Genomic DNA, 24,094 nt, shown 5'->3' with positions numbered 1-24,094 from the left:
TGTGTGTGTATCTGTCATTTGCATTGCTTCCATGTAATCTTTGTTTTTCTGTTGAGATTATTGATGGAAATGAGGAGAATGTAACAAGTTTTAAAAAATTTTTATTTTACTCTTAAATTCAAATAATAAAACCCCATTTAAGAAATGTAATTTAAAATGTCCAGTTTTTAAATGTAAGTTTCCATGTGTCTATTTCTTTGAACCTCCTTAAAATTAAGTCCTGGCATTAAAAATTCTTAAAACGAGACACTTACCTTTCCTTATTATGTGGAAGGATTCTCTCCTCTTCCCAAAAGCAAACACGCCTTATCTATTATTTTTCCTTAATAAAATCTCCTCTAGGACAGCCACTTATGAGTCTCACTTAAAGCAACCTTTCTCAATGCCTGCAACACAAATGCATAATACTTACATTGTTTTTCTGGCTTATTTAAGTAAATAACAGCGGTTGTTCCCTGGTCCACTCATTCATTAAAAACTGACTTGTCAACAGAAAACTCTGACACTTTAGAGCTCTTTTCATCTTCTTAATGTAAGTCAGATATTAATACGTCCTCATTGTTGTTGTTTAGTCATTAAGTCGTGTCCGACTCTTTGAGACTGCATGGACTGTAGCCTACCAGGTTCCTCTGTCCATGGGATTTCCCAGGTAAGAATACTGGAGTGTGTTGTCATTTCTTTCTCCAGGGAATCTTCCTACCCAGGAATCGAACCTATATCTCTTACTGTGTTGGCAGGCAGATTCTTTACAACTGAGCTACCTGGGAAGCTCAATATTTCCTTGCAAAGCTCCATTAAGAGACAGCTGTGTCATGGACAAGAGCATGGACTTTGGAATGAATGCTGGGGTTGGAATCCAAGCTCTGCCCCTTCCCAGTGGTGTGAAACTGAGCTGATTCCTCAATCTCTCTGTAAGTGGTAACCTCGTCTGGAAAATGGCAATTAACTAGCCTGTCCTTTTTCTGGTTGTTGTGAGGATTAAATGAGCTGATACAAGTAGAGCAATTAGAAAGCTGCACGGGACACCCTTATTATTTAAGGTTGGCAATAAGCTTCAAAACCAAACTCCAGCAAAATTTATCCCATGGTATTTAATAGTTTTACCATTAGAAAGGACACTAAGAAGCAATTTAGTTTAATAGTTAACAGAAAAAAAATCATGCTAAAGTCATCTCTGTTTAATGCTGTAGTATGTAGATTTAAATCATACTTGATGTTGTGGCATCGTCCCAATTGTTGTAGGAAATTGTTTAATTAAAACATTTTCCTCAGGCAGTATAAAAAGACATGAATAATAAAATACTGAAAGTATAAGTATATAGGTATCATTACCATAGCATCTATTTTATTATTTATAATTTTACTAATACTAAGCATTTTTTAAAACCAAATTTCTAAGATAATTATATGTAATAATAATTTATCTTCATTGCCAATTTCTGTCTCATAGATTTCCCTTTTCTGTGTGTTTCTTGTAGATGGAAACATGCAATATATGGTCTTTTCGACATGGCTCTTTTGATTTAACATGATATTTTTGAGGCTCATCCATCTTGTAGCAATAACAGCACTTCATCCCTCTTTATAACTGAATAACATGCTCTCTTGTATGAATAGATTCCAATTTATTTGGCCATTCACTAGTTGATGGACATTGGGTTCTTTCTACTTTTATTTAATAAAAATAATGCTGCCATGAGTATTCATTTGCAAGTCTTTGTGGGAACATATATTTTCAATTCTCTTGGGTAAATTCCTAGGGGTACAATTGCAGGGCCATAACTTTTGTCACATGATCAACAGAACAAGATTTTGGGAAAAAAATAATTAGGGCCTCATAATGCTCTTAATCGGAGAAGAATCTCATAATCGGAGAAGACACTGGCACCCCACTCCAGCACTCTTGCCTGGAAAACCCCATGGACGGAGGAGTGTAGTAGGCTGCAGTCCATGGGGTCGCTAAGAGTCGTGTCACTTTCCCTTTTCCCTTTCATGCATTGGAGAAGGAAATGGCAACCCAGTCCAGTGTTCTTGCCTGGAGAATCCCAGGAACGGAGGAGCCTGGTGGGCTGCCGTCTGTGGGGTCACACAGAGTCAGACACGATTGAAGCGACTTAACAGCAGCAGCAATGCTCTTCATGGGCTTGGGACAATAAAGGACAGAAATGGTATGGACCTAACAGAAGCAGAAGATATTAAGAAGAGGTGGCAAGAATACACAGAAGAACTGTACAAAAAAGATCTTCATGACCCAGATAATCACAATGGTGTGATCACTCACTTAGAGCCAGACATGCTGGAATGTGAAGTCAAGTGGGCCTTAGGAAGCATCACTATGAACAAAGCTAGTGGAGGTGGTGGAATTCCAGTTGAGCTATTTCAAATCCTAAAAGATGATGCTGTGAAAGTGTTGCACTCAATATGCCAGCAAATTTGGAAAACTCAGCAGTGGCCATAGGACTGGAAAAGGTCAGTTTACATTCCAATCCCAAAGAAAGACAATGCCAAAGAATGCTCAAACTACTACACAATTGCACTCATCTCACATGCTAGTAAAGTAATGCTCAAAATTCTCCAAGCCAGGTTTCAGCAATATGTGAACCGTGAACTTCCAGATGTTCAAGCTGGATTTAGAAAAGGCAGAGGAACCAGAAATCAAATTGCCAATATCCACTGGATCATGGAAAAAGCAAGAGAGTTTCAGGAAAGCATCTATTTCTGCTTTATTGACTATGCCATAGCCTTTGACTTGTATGGATTACAATAAACTGCGGAAAACTCTGAAAGAGATGGGAATACCAGACCACCTGACCTGCCTCTTGAAAAACCTGTATGCAGGTCAGGAAGCAATAGTTAGAACTGGACATGGAACAACAGACTGGTTCCAAATAGGAAAAGGAGTACGTCAAGGCTGTATATTGTCACCCTGCTTATTTAACTTATATGCAGAGTACATTATGAGAAACGCTGGACTGGAAGAAGCACAAGCTGGAATTAAGATTGCCAGGAGAAATATCAATAACCTCAGATATGCAGATGACACCACCCTTATGGCAGAAAGTGAAGAAGAACTAAAGAGCCTCTTGATGAAAGTTAAAGAGGAGAGTGAAAAAGTTGGCTTAAAATTCAACATTCAGAAAACGAAGATCATGGCATCCGGTCTCATCACTTCATGACAAATAGATGGGGAAACAGTGGAAACAGTGTCAGACTTTATTTTTCTTGGCTCCAAAATCACTGCAGATGGTGATTGCAGCCATGAAATTAAAAGACACTTACTCCTTGGAAGGAAAGTTATGACCAACCTAGATAGCATATTAAAAATCAGAGACATGAATTTGTTAACAAAGGTCTGTCTAGTCAAGGCTATGATTTTTCCAGTAGTCATGTATGGGTGTGAGAATTGGACTATAAAGATAGCTGAGCACAGAAGAATTGATGCTTTTGAACTGTGGTGTTGGAGAAGACTCTTGAGAGTCCCTTGGACTGCAAGGAGATCCAACCAGTCCATTCTAAAGGAGGTCAGTCCTGGGTGTTTCATTGGAAGGACCTATATTGAAGCTGAAACTCCAGTACTTTGGCCACCTGATGCGAAGAGCTGATTCATTTGAAAAGACCCTGATGCTGGGAAAGACTGAGGGCAGGAGGAGAAGGGGACGACAGAGGATGAGATGGTTGGATGGTATCAGCGACTCAATGGACATGAGTTTTGGGTAAACTCTGGGAGTTGGTGATAGAAAGGGAGGCCTGGCGTGCTGCAGTTCATGGGGTTGGAAAGAATCGGACATGACTGAGCTACTGAACTGACTGACTAATGCTCTTAATGAATAATATTTATTAAAGCTCTATTTATTCAATTTGTGCATTTAAACAAAAACAGTGATGATGGTTGGCTTATTTTATATAAAAAGGAATATTGCAAATATAAAAGAAAAGCATACCTTGAAATTGAGGGGACATGCGTGCATGCGTGTTAAGTCACTTCAGTCATGCCGGACTCTGTGACTCTATGAACTATAGCCTGCCAGCCTGCTGTGTCCATGGAATTTTCCAGGCAAGAATACTGGAGTTGGTTGTCATGCCCTCCTCCAGGGGATCTTCCCTACCCAGGTACTGATCCTAGGTCTCTTTTGTCTCCTGCATCAGCAGGTTGGTTCTTTACTACTGGTGCAACCTGGGGAGCCCCAAATTTAAGGGACATATATTATCAACTCTCCTCCATTGCTGTGTAAAGTACAGCTCTAGGTATTGAAGACTTCAATATCTCCCAACATTGTTTACTGACAGGAATACTTGAACCCCTGTTAAATGAAACTAAGTCTTTAAAATTCAAATTTATGCATATAATTATCATACACCTTAAGGAAGTAAAAATTAGAAGTCATTTTATATACTTAATTATAAAACATTTCTCAAGGGCAGAAACATAAAACTCATCAGTGTATATTGACATACAAATAGACAATTTGTAGCAAATAAAGTAAGAAACTATGCTCAGGAAACATCCATTTCTTCTATTATAATGAACTGCATGAATTTTAGCATTTTCATTGGCCAGGTGAAGAGTTCATTTATCTGAATAAGGAGAATCAGGATAATAATTGGGTTTTCAGAAAAAGAACCCTACCATTCCAGGCTTTATCACATTACTAAATTTCTCTAGGAATTAAGTTCAAAATGTCCAGAATGGTTTTCAACTCATATGCTACGTGTATGACTTTTCTTATCACTTTAGCATTTATTTCCTTATTTGTGGAATTCTAGGACAAAATCTTTTAGTGAAGATTAGAAGTACAATTTTCAGAATAAATATAAAAAGAATGTAGACATGTATTTCTCTTGCCATCCTCCTAGATGGAAATTGATTAAAAATGGTACATGAAGGACTGGCAAAAATTAATGAATCATAGATGCCTCATGGGTCCCAGGGAAGGTATTTAAGGTTGTTGGTGTACATTCCTGAATGCTTTAGTTTGGTTTTATGGGGGGCAGCCATATTATCCCTGGGCCCTACTTCTAGATACCATTATCAAACAGAGAATGACGAGCAGCTGAAGCTGGGGGTGCAACTCAGTATGGTGTTTCTTATGTTCTAAACTTCAGGTATGAAAGGCTGGGCTATTCACAGACCAAATGTAAGTAGGTCACAATTCTTTATAATAGGAAGCTTTTTAACAAACCTCAATTTTTTTTTTTGATGTTCAGATGTTACATATACATTTTTCAGTGGTAGGAAGCTTTAAAAACATTACACATACGCATGATGAATTACGTGAATATCTAAACTAGGACACAAAATTGGGAGAATTTATAAGTCAACTTCTGCATGGGAAAACTAACCAGCAACACTGGGTAGCTACTGCTTTTTGAGTAATTACCATATGCTAAGCACTGTTCTGAGAAGGCAATGGCAACCCACTCCAGTACTCTTGCCTGGAAAATCCCATGGATGGAGAAGCCTGGTAGGCTGCAGTCCATGGGGGTCGCTAAGAGTCGGACACGAATGAGCGACTTCACTTTCACTTTTATGCATTGGAGAAGGAAATGGCAACCCACGCCAGTGTTCTTGCCTGGAGAATCCCAGGGACGGGGGAGCCTGGTGGGCTGCCGTCTATGGGGTTGCACAGAGTCAGACACGACTGAAACGACTTAGCAGCAGCAGCAGCAGCAAGCACTGTTCTAATTGCTTTACAATTATCACATTTAACCTTCATAACTTTATGCATGCTAAGTTGCTGCAGTCGTGTTCGACTCTTTGCGACCCCATGGACTGCAGCCTACCAGGCTCCTCCTTCCATGGGGTTTTCCAGGCAAGAGTACTGGACTGGGTTGCCATTGCCTTCTTCTATAACTTTATGAAGTAGGTATAATTATGATCATCATATTTATTAGGTGAGGAAAAAGAGCCACAGAAAGTTAGGTTAATGGCTTGTTTACCTAATTGCAACATCATACAGATAGGAATTGATGAAGTCAAGCTTTGATCCAAGGTACTCTGGCTCCTGAGCCCAAGTTCAGAACCAACATGCCATATCATCCTCTGTAGTAATTATGTAGGGAATTCTCTGGCAGTCCAGTGATTAAGAATCTGTGCATCCACTGCACGGGGATGGGTTCAATCCCTGGTCACAGAACTAAAATTCTGCAAGCTGTGCTGTGCAGCCCTTCTCACAAAATGGAAAAAAATTACACAGACACATATTCATATTAAGTAAGCTATACCCTGGAGAAGGAAATGGCAACCCACTCCAGTGTTCTTGCCTGGAGAATCCCAGGGACGGGGAAGCCTGGTGGGCTGCCGTCTATGGGGTCGCACAGAGTTGGACACGACTGAAGCGACTTAGCAGCAGCAGCAGCAGCAAAATATACCCAGCTGATGGTTGCCTTGTTTTTTAAACTATGTATTGCAATAAAATCTTTAAGATTTGTTCATTTTTACTGAAAATTTATAATCATTTGAAAAAAAATTAATGAAATTTAATACTGTCAATAACTATTTCAAGAAGAAACTATTTTGTAATTCTTCTGAAAACAGAAAGCATGCTTCTGTATAAAATATCCTCTTAATCAAAAATGTTTTCTATGATCATGATGACTATTCTTACTTTCAGTCATTATGTTTCAGTGACTGTTGTTGGTGATTGTGCCTGGTTGAGAGTCAAGGAAAGTTTTCAGATGCTCTCCCTCTTAGGAGTCCACACGGCATTTGAACAAGCCTATCCCATCAATGCCAAGACTGAATCACCTAATCATTCATAAGATAAAGTATAGTCTGAGCCTCCCTGGTGGCTCAGGCAGTATAGAATCTGCCTGCAATGCAGGAGACTCGGGTTTGATCCCTGGGCGGGGAAGATCCCCTGGAGAAGAGAATGGCTACTCACTCTGGTATTCTTTTCTGGAGAATTCCAGAGACAGAGGAGCCTGATGGGCTATGGTATAGTCAGGGAAATATCTTTCTATATTTAGACAGTTGGTCTTTTCAAACCTTGTTTTAAATTAAATATTTTGATATTGATGTCAAGGTATTTTAATGCCAACATTTATTTTGGTAGAAGAAGCATTTAATGAATGAAAAAGCATACATACCTGAGAGACATATAACCAAGATGAAGTGGAAGACTCACAGTTGACACCATGGATATTCAGAATTGTGTCTTAGCTAGATGGAAGGTATAGCACTTTGGAGGGAATTATGTAGCAAACTTTGCTTTAATATGTCCAAGTTAATTCACAAGATTGCTGGGGGGAAATTTATAAATTATTTCAGTAAACAAATTATTTTTGAACACCCTCAAGCTGGAGAAAAAAGCAACTGTTTACCTGCAAATAATTGATATGCTAATTTTGGATAATTCTTCTCTAGGCATTAAACCAAATCTCCTATGCACCACTATTATGGTAGTTCTTTGATTAGTTTGAATTGTCTCAGTCACTTGCAACTTTTTCAAAGATTATATTTCACTAAAAATAGCTCATAATTTAACATTTCCACTCTTTCTGGCTATTCTTTCCTTGGTTACTCCCAGGAGTTACTTCTCTCATTAACCTATATTAACACTTTAAAGGGTGCATATTTTCTATTCCTATTTGTAATTCCGTGAAAATAAAGCAGTTGTTTAATGGTTAGTAATATGAGTGCGAAAGTATTAATATATCCCCACTGAAATATTAACATAATTTAATGTACATTCAATAAAATTAAAGTAGCCAATAAGGAATAGGATTCTTACTTACATTTTGAACTGATGGCTACAAAGGGCTCTGTTACATGTTTTGTAAACACAAACTCCACAATGATTTAAACGGTTTTAAAATTCTGTAGACAATATAAGCTACTCAATTTTAAGTTTTTATTCTTAAAATCCTACTTTTTTGGTTCAGTTCAGTTCAGTCGCTCAGTCATGTCCGACTCTTTGCAACTCCATGAACTGCAGCACGCCAGGCCTCCCTATCCATCACCAACTCCCGGAGTCCACCCAAGGTGAAAAATAAGAACTGGATATTTGTGTCCACTCCTAAATTCCTATTTTGAAGCCCTAATACCAGTGTCATGATATTTTGAGATGGATCCTTTAGACAGTATTCGGTTGGCCAAAAAGTTTGTATGGGTTTTTCCACATTACAGAAAAATCTGAACGAACTCTGGCCAAACCAATAATTATGTCATGAGGGTAAAGCCCTCATGGTGGGATTAACACTTTTTTAGAAGAGACATCAAAGAGTTTGTTTTTTATATTTTTTTTCTCTCTTTCTCCACCATGTAAGGGTCCAAGGAGAAAATGGATGTCTACAAACCAGGAAGAAGGCTCTCCCTAGAACCCAGCCATGTTGGCACCCTGATCTTTGACTTCTGGCCTCCAGAACTGTAAGCAATAAATTTCTGCTTAATCACCCAGTTTGTAGTATTTGTTGTAGCAGCCTGAGCAGACCAAGATAATCCACAAAGAAGGAAACATAATAATCTAATTTGTCCTGAATTCTATATAACATTAGCTATTGACCTATATTAACATGTAGTGAAGATACATAAGCAGAATGTACAATGCACAAGATATGTTTATACCAAGGAAAATAGGTAATAATGTTTATCTTAGATAACATAGATGAGCTTTCCTGGTAGCTCAGACAGTAAAGGATCCACCTACAATGCAGGAGTCCCAGGTTCAATCCCTGGGTTGGGAAGATACCCTGGAGAAGGGAATGGATACTCCTTCTAGTATTCTTGCCTGGGGAATCCCACGGAAGGGGAAAATGGTGGGCTACAGTCCATGAGATGGTAAGAGTCAGACATGACTGAGCAACTAACATTTAAATTACACAGATGTATTTAGACTCTTTGGTTTTATAATTTGGCCTGTTTTGTTACCACACCTGTGAACTTCTTGTGTGTTTCAAGTTTTACAGCATGTAAATATGGACAACTGCTAATTGGATAGAGCTGAAATTGTGAGAAATACTCAATTATGGTAAAAGAATAAGTAACATCACAAGTAATATTTTGGCTTTCTTTAAATTTTAGTGGAATTAGATGCCATGTAAGTTAAGATGTACAAGAGAGAGAGGATGGGTTATAAAGTAAATCTTAGATTTTCCTCATCATTTCTTAGAAATCAAAATCAATTTAAGACATCAGTTTTCAATAGTATTCTCATGTATAAGTAGAACACAGAGATATGTAATATCTGGTGCAATAGAGATCCATGACTTCTAGCCTCCTGAGACATCTATCTTCATAAAAGAGATGAAGAACATCAGCTCATGAGTTGTGTAACCTTGAGACAATTTCCCATTTCTACTTACAAGTACGAATAACTGTCATAATACAGATCAACTATCATTTGTTATATACAAATATGTGGTTCTTTTTTTTTTTGACATTTTTCTGGATCTAAATAACTACAGGTGACATTTCTGAGAAATGGAGTGTCCTGAATTCAATAGAGAAAGTAGAAGAGTCTATGTCGCCATTAACTTCTGAGAAGTTTCATCATTTGAGTTTTCTCCAGCCTGCCTGATGATCTTTATTTTCCCTGAACTCACATGGACTGTGACAGTCATTTGGCAACTAATTGTGCATGGAGTTAATATGTAGTCCGTGTATGTTTCAGGACACATGTGGAGCTAAACAGGGAGGTACTGTTGTTCTGGTTCCCTGGGAAACATACTCGGAAATGAGATTTACAAGAAGGAAATTTATTTGGGAATGCTTTGGGGAAGAGTGGAAGTAAGGAAAAGAGAAAAAGGCAAAGGGAAAACTTGAACATCAATGCAGAGGCAGCTAGTCCTTCAGAGAAGGGCTGAAGTTGGGGAAGCAGCCCTCTGCCTGAGGGAGCTTTCCACGGTGTTCAGGGAGTCAGCCCACCAGCAGTCAGTGCTTCTGACAACTGATGAGACCAGAGCCTTGGTCCTGAAGCAGGCTACCTGGGAGCTACACTCCAGCATTCCCTGCAGGAAGTAACAGAATGCATAGATGAGTGGCATAGGATTGAGAATTAGCTGGGCTGGTTTGAAACTGGTTTCTACCACACTAGACATCAGATATGTCACCTTGAGCAAACTACTTAACTTCTCTGCTCCTACTCATTGAGGATAAGAACTCTGCAGGCATCTCATGGGGTTATTGTGGAAATGGATGGATCAGTTAACACACATAAAGCATACAGTGGTTCCTGGAATATTGTGAGCCCTTTGCAATTGTCAGCTATTATGAGACGTTGCTATAAAACAATGAAACTATTTTTAAAACTAACTTACCCGTATGAATATTTGTTCCTGTATAGGTCAGAGGGGGCTATTAATAAATAAACTCCAACATCTCTAGTTGCTTAAAATAACAAGGATTTATTTCTTGGCCACGCTACATCATAGGTTGGCTCTAGGACCCAAGCTGACAGAGGAGCCATTAGCTGGATCATTGCCAGTGTGGCAGAAAAAAAAGATAGTATTTTAAATGCTGACTCTTAAAACTTCCACCTGGAAGTGATCCATGTCTATTCCACTCATATTTCACTGGTAAAAATTAAACATGTGAGTACACATAACTCTAAAAGGTGGGAAGGGAGGAATAACCCCCACTTGTCTGGAAGGAAAACCTGAATGACTTCATAACAGCACTAATGACTATCAACAGTTTAATTTTTAAAATTACATGGCACTAGATACACTTATTAATGATAAGACAACTTTTCTTGAACACTTACTGCGTGCCAGGTACTATGATAAACAGCAGTACTATGAAATAGACTCCTATTAATATCCCGGTATTATACATTAAAAAAGTACTGAGCCTTTTTTAGTGTCAGCCCTAAAAACTTAGAGAAACACAATAAACAGCATGAATCTACTTGGTGGCTAATGTGAACTCAAACTCAGGTCTGTCTGACTGCAAAGCCCACGTTTGTAACTAACACTCTATGTCCTCATAAGAACAACAGTGACAGCAGCATAGCTCACAATATCTTCAAAACACATGCTCTGTTTTTTTTTTTTTAAAGGAATTGCTGTTAGAAGCTATTATTTAGAGGGTCCTAACTCCCAAAGTGTATGAAGTCTCAAACACTGTGGGAGATTTTTGCATGCTCCCATGATGGTATTTCCTGTTGGCTCAGCTGGTAAAGAATCTGCCTGCAATGTGGGAGACCTGGGTTTGATCCCTGGATTGAGATCTCCTGGAGAAGGCAAAGGCTACCCACTCCAGTATTCTGGCCAGCAGAATTCCATGGACTGTATAGTCCATGGTGTTGCAAAGGGTCAGACAAGACTGAACCACTTTCACTTTCATGATGGTATTGAATGGGTAAACAAATCAAGTGCCCCTCTTCCTTTGGTTAACTTGATCAGTATGATGGGGACTCTGCCTTCTTTCCCACAAGATGTGAAAGGGTCATCTTCCTTCCAGACCTGGAGATCATGCACATAACTTCTGTTCACATTCCACTGACCAGAAACTCATCACGGGCTGCTCCTGACTATAAGGAAGGCTGGGGAGGGGAGTCATCCATGTGCCGAGTGAGCCTTGCTCAGGATATGTTGACTATGCTTTATATTTTCATGGGATTGAAGAGACCTAGTGTTAATCACTCAGTCATGTCCAACTCTTAGAGACCCTATGGAATGTAGCCTATCAGGCTCCTTTGTCTATGGGATTCTCCAAATAAGATTACTGGAGTAGGTAGCCATTCCCTTCTCCAGGGGATCTTCCTGACCCAGGGATCAAATCTGGGTCTGCTGCATTGCAGGCATATTCTTTACTGTCTGAGCCAGCAGGAATGAGACTTAAAATGGAACAAATATAGTAGAGGTTAGCAGGGCATGATCTCAAATCTACCCCCTTGGTTGGTTTGCATTCCTCCCTTTTCAGTCCTCTGAGCAGTGTCTTATTTGGATTTATACCACTCTTTAACATTTAGCGTCCTATGTTTAACATGCATTATAGTTTGCCTTTGTGCTAATAGCAAGGTTATAGTTGGCCTTCTTTATCTCTCCTTTAATTGCTGTGTGAGATGGTGTAATCTATTTATAGCATTAATGCAGGATGATACAGAGGACATTCTGGTAATAAACATACACAAAGCAGTGGTGGGACCGGGAGGAGGGTTTTATATGCTGGGCCAGCAATGTGGGCTGCAAGGGTCCACCACACCACCAGATGGCTCTGGTCTGGGAGGAGGGCAGCATATTCAGTCTGATTCTCTAGAGCAAGGGTCCGCAGCCTCCAGGATCTAATGCCTGATGATCTGAGATGGAGCTGATGTAATAATAATAGATATAAAGTGCACAACACACGTAATGTGCTTGAATCATCCTGAAACCATCCCCACCCCCACCCCCATTGCTTGTCCGTGGAAAAGTCGTCTTCTACAAAACGGGTCCCTGGTACCAGAAGGGCTGGGGATCACTGTTCTAGATGGTCCCTTAAAACTATGATAAGAATTTTTAAGGGTTCCATAGGGCAAGTAATAGGGTAATAAATTGTAATGGAAGAGAATCTTGAAAATTGTTGCCATGCACTGTGAGATTTAGCCCTTGCTAACTTTTAGGAGCTTTCCCCTTTAGTCTGGGCAGGTGTTGTTGTATTGTCCACTCCCATGATCAGTCATAAAGTGGCTTAAGATTGGATTCTGTATTATCCCATGATTCTAGGATGAGCATCATTGCTGGGGATATAAGGGGTCCAGTCACGCACATCACTTTAACATCGTTAAGATGCTTTCACGGGTATAATTTTATTTTGATGCTGTCCGCTAGGGAGGGTGAGGCTCTATGTTTCTCAGCTTTGTATATCTTGCCCAGTCCGGGGTTTGTATGTTTTTTCCATGGAGCATGTATTGACAGCAGCTCTAAAAGTTTAACAAGGCAGGTATCTGCATCACTCTTTGTAGAAGAAAAAAATGGGCTCAGCGAGATTATATGACTTCCCTTAGGTCACATAGTTGGTAATAACACACTGAATTTTGAAGCAAGTTCTTCTGATTTATGTTTGTTATTCTTTCCACCCATCTATGCTGCTTATCACATTAACAAAAAATATACTCAGGAGTAGCAAACATTCATTCCTTGAGGATAAATTCCAGTTGGAAATAGTCAAAAGTAGTCTAGTATTAAATGTGGTAAAGAGTTGGTGGCCAAGTTAAACAATGTTATTTTGGATTTAAAAAATATGAGGTATATCTGTAAACTGACACCTTTTTTGAGACTCATAAACGTGGCACATAGTACACATCTCTTAAATATTTGTTAGTTTTGAGAAAAATGCAAAAATATTTAAAAACTCGTATCTTGATGATGAAGCCATGAAACTTTTACGTATAGTAAGATCAGAACCAGATCCCAGGAAATTGAAAACAGAAACTAACTCAGAGCAAAAAGTGCAGAGTTCAAACAATGGCCGTTTTTAAAATCTGAACTTTTGTTTCCAGTGATTTTTAATAAAATCTAGTATGTATCACTCAGCTTGTGATTTGGCCTTAGAGAGGCGTTATTTATAAAGGTGGTGAGAGAATGAGCCGTGACTCCTGTCTACTATGTGTTAGATGATTTACTTCACTTAATCCCCAAATCAGTCTATGAAACAAATATTTCCCTTTTAAAGAAGAGGGAAAGGCTGATGGTTTTCAGGTACTGATCAAACATCACACAGCCAGTAGGAGGCAGAGCTAGAATTCCAATGAGAATCCATTTCAGAGTTAAGGTCTTTCCTTCAAACAATGCTGTTTCTTTTCCAAAAGTAAAAGAGGGTGGAAATATGCTGGATGGAATGATGGTCCTCACATAATGGAACCTGTGGACGTGACCTTATTTAGAAAAAAATAATTACATCTTTGCAGATGTAATTAAGAATTTCAAGATGAGATCATCCTAGATTATCTGGAGGGTCTTAAATCTGACAAGTGTCTTTATAAGAGATATATAAGGGGGACTTCTCTGGTGGTGCAGTGGTTAATACTCCATGCTTCCACTGCAGGAGGCATGGGTTCGATCCCTAGTCAGGGAACTAAGATTCCACATGTCATGTGGCATGGCCAAAAAAGGAAAAATATCTCATTAGAAGAAAAAGAGGTATATAAGGGAGATGCTGAGAGAAGAGAAGGAGATGGGAAAACAGGGCAGAGCTTCAAGCGACACAGCCATGAGCAATACTGCCAACCACCCACCAGAAGCAGGAGGAAGCAGATTGTCTCTAGAGCCTGTGGCAGGACACTTTGATTCTAGACTTCTAGCATCCAGAACTAGGAGAGAATGAATTTCTGTTGTTGTCAGTCACAGATTTGTTGCAGTTTTTTCACAGCAGCCCTAGAAAACCATGACATGACGTGTGGGGAGGAACACACAGGAGGGTGGACACACGGATTCATTCAGAATCAAAGAGGAGAGGCTGCTCACTGGGAGGCAGGTAGGTTTGGGGTCGTATCCCACCTCTGCGCTTATTTGTGTGTCCTGCAGAAGAAACTTAACCTCTCTAAGGTTTGGTTTCCTCAGCTGTAAAATAGACATTATGATGCATTTCTCATTGGATTTTAAGGGTTTAATGAGTGTATATAAACTCCTTAGCATAATAGGAGAAGTCAATTTACTTCCTTCTGTGGATCAGAAGAATATTTCATCGTGAAATGGAACATTATCCTTGACTTTGACTTTTGTAAATGAGACAGACAATGTAATAAAGTGTTACAAGGTCCACAACAGAGATATGAGACACAGCAGTGGCACAAAAAAAAGGGAGTGATTGACTCAGGTTGGTTGAACCAGGGATGTTCTCAAAGGGGAAGACCCTTGAGTTGAGATTAAAAGATGACTAGGCATTGGCAACCCACTCCAGTACTCTTGCCTGAAAAATGCCATGGACTGAGGAGCCTGGTAGGCTACAGTCCACAGGGTTGCAAAGAGTCGGACACAACTGAGCGAATTCACTTCACTTCACTTCTGCAGGCATATAGTAGCCCAAAGATGGCCCACAGTCCACAGACTCCCCTGTCTCACCCACTTCAAGGAATAAACCTGTAGGATTATATCTGTGAAAAGAGGTAGCAGGCATGTAAGATCAAGGAGTCAGCGGGAGGAGTCTGAAGCCATTAAAAATTGATCTCAACTAAAGTCCGTCATAATATTTCAGAACACTAGGAAAAGAGAGAAGACCACACAAGCTTCCAGACAGAGGCGGGAACCTATCCTATAAAAAGGAACAGGAATTAGAATGGCTGCAAATTGCAGAAAAACAATGCTGATAAAGAACAGTGGAGCAATTTATCTTCTACATTCTAAGGGAAAATCACTTCCAACCTAGAAATCTATGCTCAGCCAAATTCCAGTGAAGTATAAGGACAGGTTAATTACCAGTGATGTATAAGAACCATCTGAAAACATTGACTCCAGTGTACCCTTTCTTGGGAGGCTGCTGAAGGATGTACTCCTTTGAAACAAAGGAGCAAACCAAGAAAAAAAAGAGCCATTGTATCTAAGAAACAGTAGAGTCAGCTCAGGAAAGGAACACACTCCCTTCATTTGATAGTAAATGAAAACTATCAGCTAAAAAGTATAACTCGCAGAAGTTGGAACAAGTCAGAATTTTAGGGAGAGATTTCTTCAAGAAGATGAAGATGATAGAATAGCTAATGTAAATAAAAGCAACGAGAGAATATTTGGATGGGTTGGGGAAGGCTTTGAGGTTACTTAGTGATAAGCACATATTCAGTTCAGTTCAGTTCAGTCGCTCAGTCGTGTCCGACTCTTTGTGACCCAACTCTGTGAATCACAGCATGCCAGGCCTCCCTGTCCATCACCAACTCCCTGAGCTCACCCAGACTCACGTCCATAGAGTCAGTGATGCCATCCAGCCATCTCATCCTCTGTCGTCCCCTTCTCCTCCTGCCCCCAATCCCTCCCAGCATCGGGGTCTTTTCCAATGAGTCAACTCTTTGCATGAGGTGGCCAAAGTATTGGAGTTTCATCTTCAGCATCAGTCCTTCCAATGAACACCCAGGACTGATTTCCTTTAGGATGGACTAGTTGGACCTCCTTGTAGTCCAAGGGACTCTCAAGAGTCTTCTCCAACACCACAGTTCAAAAGCATCAATTCTTCGGTGCTCAGCTTTCTTCACAGTCCAACTCTCATATCCATACATGACCACTGGAAAAACCATAGCCTTGACTAGACGGACCTTTGTTGGCAAAGTAATGTCTCTGCTTTTGAATATACTATCTAGATTGGTCTTAACTTTCCTTCCAAGGTGTAAGCATCTTTTAATTTCATGGCTGCAGTCACCATCTACAGTGATTTTGGAGCCCCGAAAAATAAAGTCTGACACTGTTTCCACTGTTTCCCCATCTATTTCCCATGAAGTGATGGGACCAGATGCCATGATCTTAGTTTTCTGAATGTTGAGCTTTAAGCCACTTTTTTCACTCTCCTCTTTCACTTTCATCAAGAGGCTTTTTAGTTCCTCTTCACTTTGCCATAAGGGTGGTGTCATCTGCTGGGTTGGCCAAAAAGTTCAGAAGATATTACGGAAAAGCTGGAATGAACTTTTTGGCCACCCCAGTAAAAAGTTAAGCAAATGGGAAAAAATAATCCAATAATTATTAGCTTCAGGATAATCAAAATATTGAGCAAGGGAGAAATTTCCATCATGGTGTATTAAATGGTTTAGTTCTGCATTACATACACAGGTATGATAATATAGCTACTGGATATCTAATCAAAAATTTGTTTTTAGCATTTCTGGGGCATGGGCAGTATGCTGCCATTTGGGAGCTAGAAGGAGAAAAAAAGAGCTAACTCTTTGTCTTCCATAGTTAGTAGACAATGCCTAGGACTGAAAAAAAAATCTAGAAACAGCAGTTCAAGCATGTTTTGGGGGTAAATACCAAAAGAGCTAAAAAAGTTAAAAGTGATCACTTAATGGATGGGAAAATGAGGAGTTAGGGATACCTTGACATTATTTGTTTTAACAAATCTGATAAAAGTAGTATCATCTTGGACTATATATATATATGTATTATTTTGATAAGAAACAAAACTTGTAAGAAAATGTCTTTTGTTCTAGAGTTTCCAAGAAATTTCTAATCAGTCTGTTGAAATTTCAGAAATCTCTAACATTCCTTCCCAAATTGTCATGAAACCATGGATGCTGAAGCTAAGCTCTTTGCTCTTGGATTTCTAGATCTTAGGGCAGTTTCAAAGTTGGCTTCCATCTGACACAACCAACCTGCTGGTGAATTGTAGAAACTGAACCCTGTCCAGGTAACTTACAAACTGTGGTGCTGGAGGACTCTTGAGAGTCCCTTGGACAGCAAGGAGATCAAACCAGTCCATCGTAAAAGAAATCAACCCTGAATATTCATTGGAAGGACTGATGCTGAAGCTCCAGTACTTTAGCCACCTGATGTGAAGAGCCGACTCACTGGAAAAGACCCCGATGCTGGGAACGATTGAGGGCAGGAAGAGAAGGGGGCAACAGAGGATTAGGTGGTCAGATGGCATCACTGACTCAAAGGACATGAGTTTGAGCAGACTCTGGGAGATAGTGAAGGACAGGCAAGCCTGGTGTGCTGCAGTCCATGGGATTGCAAAGAGTTGGCCACGACTTAGCAACTGAAAAACAAAATCCAGGTAAGATCATCCCATAGCAGGGTTAAGGGTAACTAAAGTTCATCAAGTTGGAGGTTAAAGACAACAAGAAAGTGGTTTCATTATTAACTAACTTGTTACGAGAACTTTTGAGTTTGAGGCAGAAATATAATAGAAAATGTTAAGGAGATGGGAAAAGTAAGGATGTTAAGAAAACATTCGTTTGGCACAGATTAGTTTATTAGATCGTGGAGAAGGCATGAACAAAGATCTTATTCTTGATTGGATCAAGAATGGATTTCAAGGGCAAGTTTGCTGCTTTATATTAAGTAGGAAATTCTGAAGATACTTCTCTATGAGACATGAGAATAATATTGTTCATTTGAAAAGGTTGAACTTTTTAAGGAGCTTTTTCCCTCTTGGATATCTCTGTTATTTGTAAAAAAACGCAGGGTATCTTTAACTTATATTTCATGGCCATTGTTCAAAACTCTGAACACGATTTCCTATAGAAAGAACTGCAGGTGGTGGGATCCATTAGGCCAACCCTCTAATGACTCGTTAGTCTCTGGTTGCCACAACAGCACTGAACTAAACCCATGTTTCCATGGAAAAATTCAAATATGATTCATACTGAGCTGCAGGAATACTTGTGACCACATTTTGTAACAGAAATTAAAAAGGAGTGATGAGTGGGTGGGATCAGGGGTAGAGATACTCTTTAAGGGCAGGAGAGTGTTGCAAAAGAATAAATTATATCAAGGGAAACTTACCTCTCCTCTTTCAATGCCTCTTGACAGGAAAACAATAGTATCTAGAACCCGTTCTGAATCTCATTGATCTAGTTCCTAGCTGAAAACAAAATAAAGATTTAGGTAGGAGCATTTCTAGGGAGTAAGAAGTTGAAAAGATGGGAAAATAGAATTTCCAGAAGGAAAGTGAGTTGTTTGGTCATATGGCATTTGGCTTAACAACTCTGTCTCTTTGCCTCTCCCTTTCTCTCCCCGCCCTGGTATGTGTGTGTGTGTGTGTGTGTGTGTGTGTGTGTGTGTGTGTAATATGTTGAGCCTGTTTAGAGCTTCCCAGGTGGTGCTAGTGGTAAAGAACCCAACCTGCCAGTGTAGGAAACTTAGTAAGAGACGCAGGTTCGATCCTTTGGTTGGGAAGATCCCCTGGGAAGGGCATGGCAACCCACGCTAGTATTCTTGCCTAGAGAATCTCACGGACAGAGAATCCCATGGACAGAGAAGCTTGGCAGGCTATAGTCCACAGGGTTGCATAGAGTCGGACATGACTGAAGTAACTTAGCAGGCATGGATCAGTTCAGTTCAGTCACTCGGTTGTGTCCGACTCTGTGACCCCATGAATCGTAGCACGCCAGGCCTCCCTGTCCATCACCATCTCCCAGAGTTCACTCAAACTCACGTCCATCGAGTTGGTGATGCCATCCAGCCATCTAATCCTCTGTCGTCCCCTTCTCCTCCTGCTCCCAATCCCTCCCAGCATCAGAGTCTTTTCCAATGAGTCAACTCTTTGCATGAGGTGGCCAAAGTACTGGAGTTTCAGCTTTAGCATCATTCCTTCCAAAGAACACCCAGGGCTGATCTCCTTTAGAAAGGACTGGTTGGATCTCCTTGTAGTCCAAGGGACTCTCAAGAGTCTTCTCCAACACCACAGTTCAAAGGCATCAATTCTTCGGTGCTCAGCTTTCTTCACAGTCCAACTCTCACATCCATACATGACCACTGGAAAAACCATAGCCTTGACCAGATGGACCTTTGTTGGCAAAGTAATGTCTCTGCTTTTGAATATGCTATCTAGGTTGGTCATAACTTTTCTTCCAAGGAGTAAGCATCTTTTAAACCATGGCTAAAGTCACCATCTGCAGTGATTTTGGAGCCCAAAAAGATAAAGTCTGACACTGTTTCCACTGTTTCCCCATCTATTTCCCATGAAGTGATGGGACCAGATGCCATGATCTTTGTTTTCTGAATGTTGAGTGTTAAGCCAACTTTTTACTCTCCTCTTTCACTTTCATCAAGAGGCTTTTTAGTTCCTCTTCACTTTCTGCCATAAGGGTGGTGTCATCTGCATATCTGAGCTTATTGATATTTCTCCGGGAAATCTTGATTCCAGCTTGTGCTTCTTCCAGCCCAGTGTTTCTCATGATGTACTCTGCTAAACTTGTATAAATAAGAAGCTGCTTATAAATAATTTTGATATCTGGTCAACCTAATGAAAATTCTTATCAATGAATGTTTTGAAATTTCACAATTAAGTAGAGAACAGCAAAGTTGAAGTGAGAAAAATATAAATTCTAAATTAAACTGCTTAATAATTAAGAACTCTTGCCTTGGGGGCCGAGGAAGAAATTCAAAACCTCTATATTAATTCAACTTACTGAGAGAAAAACAACTATTTAAAGATTTGACCCTTTTCTAAATTTCCAGACCCAACAGTGCACTTAATTGAATGCTTATAATAACATATAAAGGATGCTCAGTCTATCATATCCAATTTTAATCATTTATTCATTGCATCTGCATTTTTAATATCAAGATAAAATAACTTACTGCTATTTTCCCAAATATTTGTTCTCAGTAGGCTGAATTTTGCTGTTGATAAAGTAGGGTTCACAGACATTTTCATTCCTGTATACCATATGGGTTTTTGGCCCATCTTTAATATTGTATCAATGACCTCAGAAAAGAACTGCCCTCCTTCCCTTTTCCTTTTCCTTTATAGAACATTTCAAATACTTTCCTTGTTGATTTTGCTGTGTTGCCCTAATTCCATGCCTAGCACAAATATTGGGTTGGCCAAAAAAACTGGTTGAGGTTTTTCCATAAGATGTTATGGAAAAATCCAAATGAACTTTTTGGCCAACCCAATATAATATGGGCTGTGGGATACTGTATACTTCATGAACTTACTAACCTGTGACTGGGCTTGTCCTGGAGTTATCACCCTTTTCCTTATTACCTTGTAACTCATCCCCATCCCATGGAGAGAAGCAAGGAATACATAGAGGTAGTGAGCTGTTGGCTTAACTAGGGAGGACTGTGGCGTTTCCCCCACTCACTTCAGTAAAAGAAGGGAACAACTCTTTAAACCAACTGAGAGGGTTCAAGAAAGCTACATGAAGATATGGGTGTCCCTAGAACAGGAGGAAATTGGCAGCTCTCCCCTCTGTGAGAGACTGGCTCAAACATAGAAGCCCTTATGCCTTCCCTGAGACGGCTGGAGATGGGGGAGAGGGATCAAGGTGCTCTTGATGTTTGAGGTGTACATGGAAATGGAGACTGGGACCTGCTTCTTACCTGGGGGAATTTTGAAGGTAGGACAGCAGATGGAACACCTCCAATGACAGAGTGAAATGAGCGAATAGTAGCCTGCCTTGTCATCGTTTGGCATGGAAAGGATGTTTGAGTTTCCCGTGGCTTAAGAGGATGCTGTGAAAGGTAGAAGCTACCTTAAAAGTACTTGTCCTCAAGGTGACTTGCTGGGGCAAGAGAACACTGCGGTGGTAGCAGTAGGTGGTAGGTTAGGATGGAAGGAGATACACCATTAGGGATGGGGAAATTTCAAGAGGTAAGCCACAACCTGGGTCACCTTTGTCTGGGGACTGTGCAGTGTTGAGGACCTGCAGGGTTTCTAAGGCAGCTTCCTGTGAACCTCACAAAAGTGCTAGTTATTTGGATGTCTGCCTCAAAGAAGTCACTGATGGCCAGCCAGTAATAGCTATGGAAGAACTAAAATGCAGAGGAATTCAAGCAAACAAAAAATATATGCTTTTCCTTTCATTTTATCTTCCTCAATCCAGACCTTGGAAAAGCCAAAAGTAGAAGGGGAAGGATAAGGAGGAAAGGAGAGGGACAGGCCAGTCTCTCCCACCACGTCGCAGCCCGATTTAGGGTGTTTGGAGACAGGCCTGGGATTGGAGATGAGGTTTCATGAGATTTAGCCTGGACCAGACCCCTTCAATCCCTGCATGGTAGTTGCCATGAATGCAATGGGATTCCTTCATATACTTGTAAAAATCTGGAAGCTACAGGATCTGCCTGAAACGAGGGCCAGGACATCTCTTCAAATATTCAAAGATATTTGAAGGTAGTGGCTGGAGAAAACAGGAAAGCCATTTCCCACCCAGTTGAGACTGTTCAATAAACTGATTCCATGAGGATAGATTATGGAGTAAGATTGTTTTGCAGACTGTTAAGGAGGCTCTTTGGGGATGCTGAGCCCAGAGTATGAGGTTAAGAAGTTAGTGAATTCCTTCCCTGAAGAATCAGTGTTTGGGGTTCAGTCTTTTGGAAATGACTTCGCTCATTAAATCTGACACCCACCAGTCTGGGGTGATGTGCCTCTTTCTCAGTCTTTCTCTCCCCCCTCAACTTGTGTGGGGGCCAGTTTTAGATTTTTTTTTTTTTAAACTAACACAGATGCATTCTAGGAAAAGATGATGAAAAGTCTTTAACTTTTTCACATCCCAACTGGGGCATACGTCTTATGCCAGAGAAGAGCTTAACTGTGGAATAACGACGCACTCATGAAACAGGGACCACAAACAGCAAGCTGTTGCGTGTTGTTTTTTGGGAATGGTGTGGTCAGGAGAAGCAACATCGGGGCCTCTCAGGGCAGGCTTAGGGGCCAAGACCTCCTTCCTTCGTAAGAGGAGACCTTTGTGACGGGGAACTGAAGTGCTAGTATTGTGTATCCTATCCCTTCCAGAAATGATTTTTGAAAGGCTGCCAGCTTTTTAGGGAGGCTTATGACAGGGTTCTTCGTCAAACTCTTGTGGCTCACGGGCACAGCATAGAGTTGGGAGAGCTGGAACCTGAGTTCTAAACCTCATTCTGAAAACAGCTTTATGAAAAGCAGTCAGCTTCTCTGAACCTTTTTATCATATATAAAATTAAGAACTTTGAACCAGATACCTAGGATTCATTCCTGGTCTAACATTTGATGTGTTTCTGAGTCAAAGCATCAGCTTAATGGGGAAAACTTATAATGTTCTAACAAGGAATCCCAGGTTAGGGGGTGGATGATAAAATATTAATTTATGCCACTCTTTCATGAGTAGATATAATAAATGCTGATGCAAAACCTACCAGAAGGGACTCTTCTTTCTTCACAACTGGCATATTTGTAAATAGCAACAGTAAGCCCCATCACATGTTCTTAGAAATAAATAAGATTCATAGTCATTATTCCTATGTATCAGTAATGATACCACTGTGAAGTTTTCAAATCAATTTTTGAAGGGAAATGAATATCATATATAATGTATTCAGTATCTTAAGTGGCATTATTTCTATTGGATGGTTTATATGGTATCTTACTGATGGTGCCCTATGACTAATAGTGGCAACCCACTCCAGTATTCTTCCCTGGAGATTCCATGTAGCCTGGTGGGCTGCAGTCCATGGGGTCACGGGGAGCTGGATACAACTTAGTGCCTGAACAACAAGAACAACTAATAAAGCATAAGAAAGAAAATTGCTCAAGGAAAAGTGATAAAAACAGTATTTGATCTCAACAACTGCCTTCAATAACCTGCAAAATGATGATAATAATGATTCTCTTTATATCATAGTATTATAATATTATTATTAATACAATAGTATTGTGATATATGGGATTCCTTGGTGGCTCAGATGGTAGAGAATCTACCTGCAGTGCAGGAGACCCGGGTTCGATTCCTGGGTTGGGAAGATACCCTGAAGGAGGAAATGGCACCGCACTCCAGTATTCTTTCCTGGGAAATTCCATGGATGGAGGAGCCTGGTGGCCTACAGTCCATGGGGTCACAAAGAGTCGGACACAACTTAGCCACTAAACAACACTATTGTGATATGTAATATAGTCAATAATAATATTAATATTCATCATCTCACTGGCCCCAAGGTGGGTACTAAGGAAGTCTTATTGATATCGATAGCTTTATTTCTAGTTTCTTAGCTGACATGGATGTAATCACGGGCTCCTACCTTCTTTTCCACATTCCCTCTCCGGCGTGCTATGTAGTGGCCGGGAATTTCCACCACGGGGCGGCCACACGTGAGCCCTGGCTGCTCTGCTTCTCTTTGGTCTTCTCTTTTAAGTGTCATGAGAACACAGCTCCCCACTTCTCTCACAGGTGCGGTGGGACTCCCACTGCTGGCTTGTCCCCCGCAAGTTCCTTCAGGACACACCCGCAGGGGTCCTTCTTCCCAGAAATGGAAAGTAGCCTCCCCCATCACACAGCTTTTTCACCTTTCCACCTGAGTTTTCAAGCAATAGGCGTGGTGTGGTGACTTTAAGTCTTACAGGATTCTCCATCAAAATGGCCACTTCAGCCTTTACTTGTGGTTCTGTCCCTAGAAGCATGAGCCCTTGTTCTGAGCCAGCCTGGGGAATGCCTCCCATCGTGTTCCCTGTTTTCCATCTTCCTTCTTTCTCTGTTTTCACCCCCAGGTTCCTCCTTTCTCTTTTAGAAAATATACTTATGTGCGTGTGCACACACACACACACACACACACACACACA

The 24,094-nt window shown here is 40.4% G+C and overlaps 2 long non-coding RNA genes across 4 annotated transcripts in view; one reads left to right on the top strand and one right to left on the bottom strand.

The window, feature by feature from the left end:
- LOC123331382 overlaps positions 1-9,554 on the top strand; it is a 158,011-nt gene extending 148,457 nt beyond the window's left edge. For all 3 annotated transcript variants that reach the window (XR_006548009.2, XR_006548020.2, XR_006548003.2), the window contains 2 exons: positions 8,266-8,365; positions 9,403-9,554. This is a non-coding gene — a long non-coding RNA (uncharacterized LOC123331382). The remainder of the gene's footprint in view (positions 1-8,265; positions 8,366-9,402) is intronic.
- A 127-nt stretch (positions 9,555-9,681) lies between these two features.
- Positions 9,682-23,823, bottom strand: LOC123331426. Its single transcript, XR_006548070.1, has 3 exons — positions 23,557-23,823; positions 18,340-18,418; positions 9,682-9,945 (listed from the first exon to the last, which is right to left on the bottom strand). It is a non-coding gene; the product is annotated as an uncharacterized LOC123331426 (long non-coding RNA).
- Between the last annotated feature and the right edge of the window lie 271 nt (positions 23,824-24,094).

Source organism: Bubalus bubalis, chromosome 1 (assembly GCF_019923935.1).
Source record: "Bubalus bubalis isolate 160015118507 breed Murrah chromosome 1, NDDB_SH_1, whole genome shotgun sequence".
NCBI lineage: Eukaryota > Metazoa > Chordata > Mammalia > Artiodactyla > Bovidae > Bubalus > Bubalus bubalis.
Note: the sequence above shows the minus strand (reverse complement) of the source record. Positions and strands in the feature narration are given on the sequence as shown.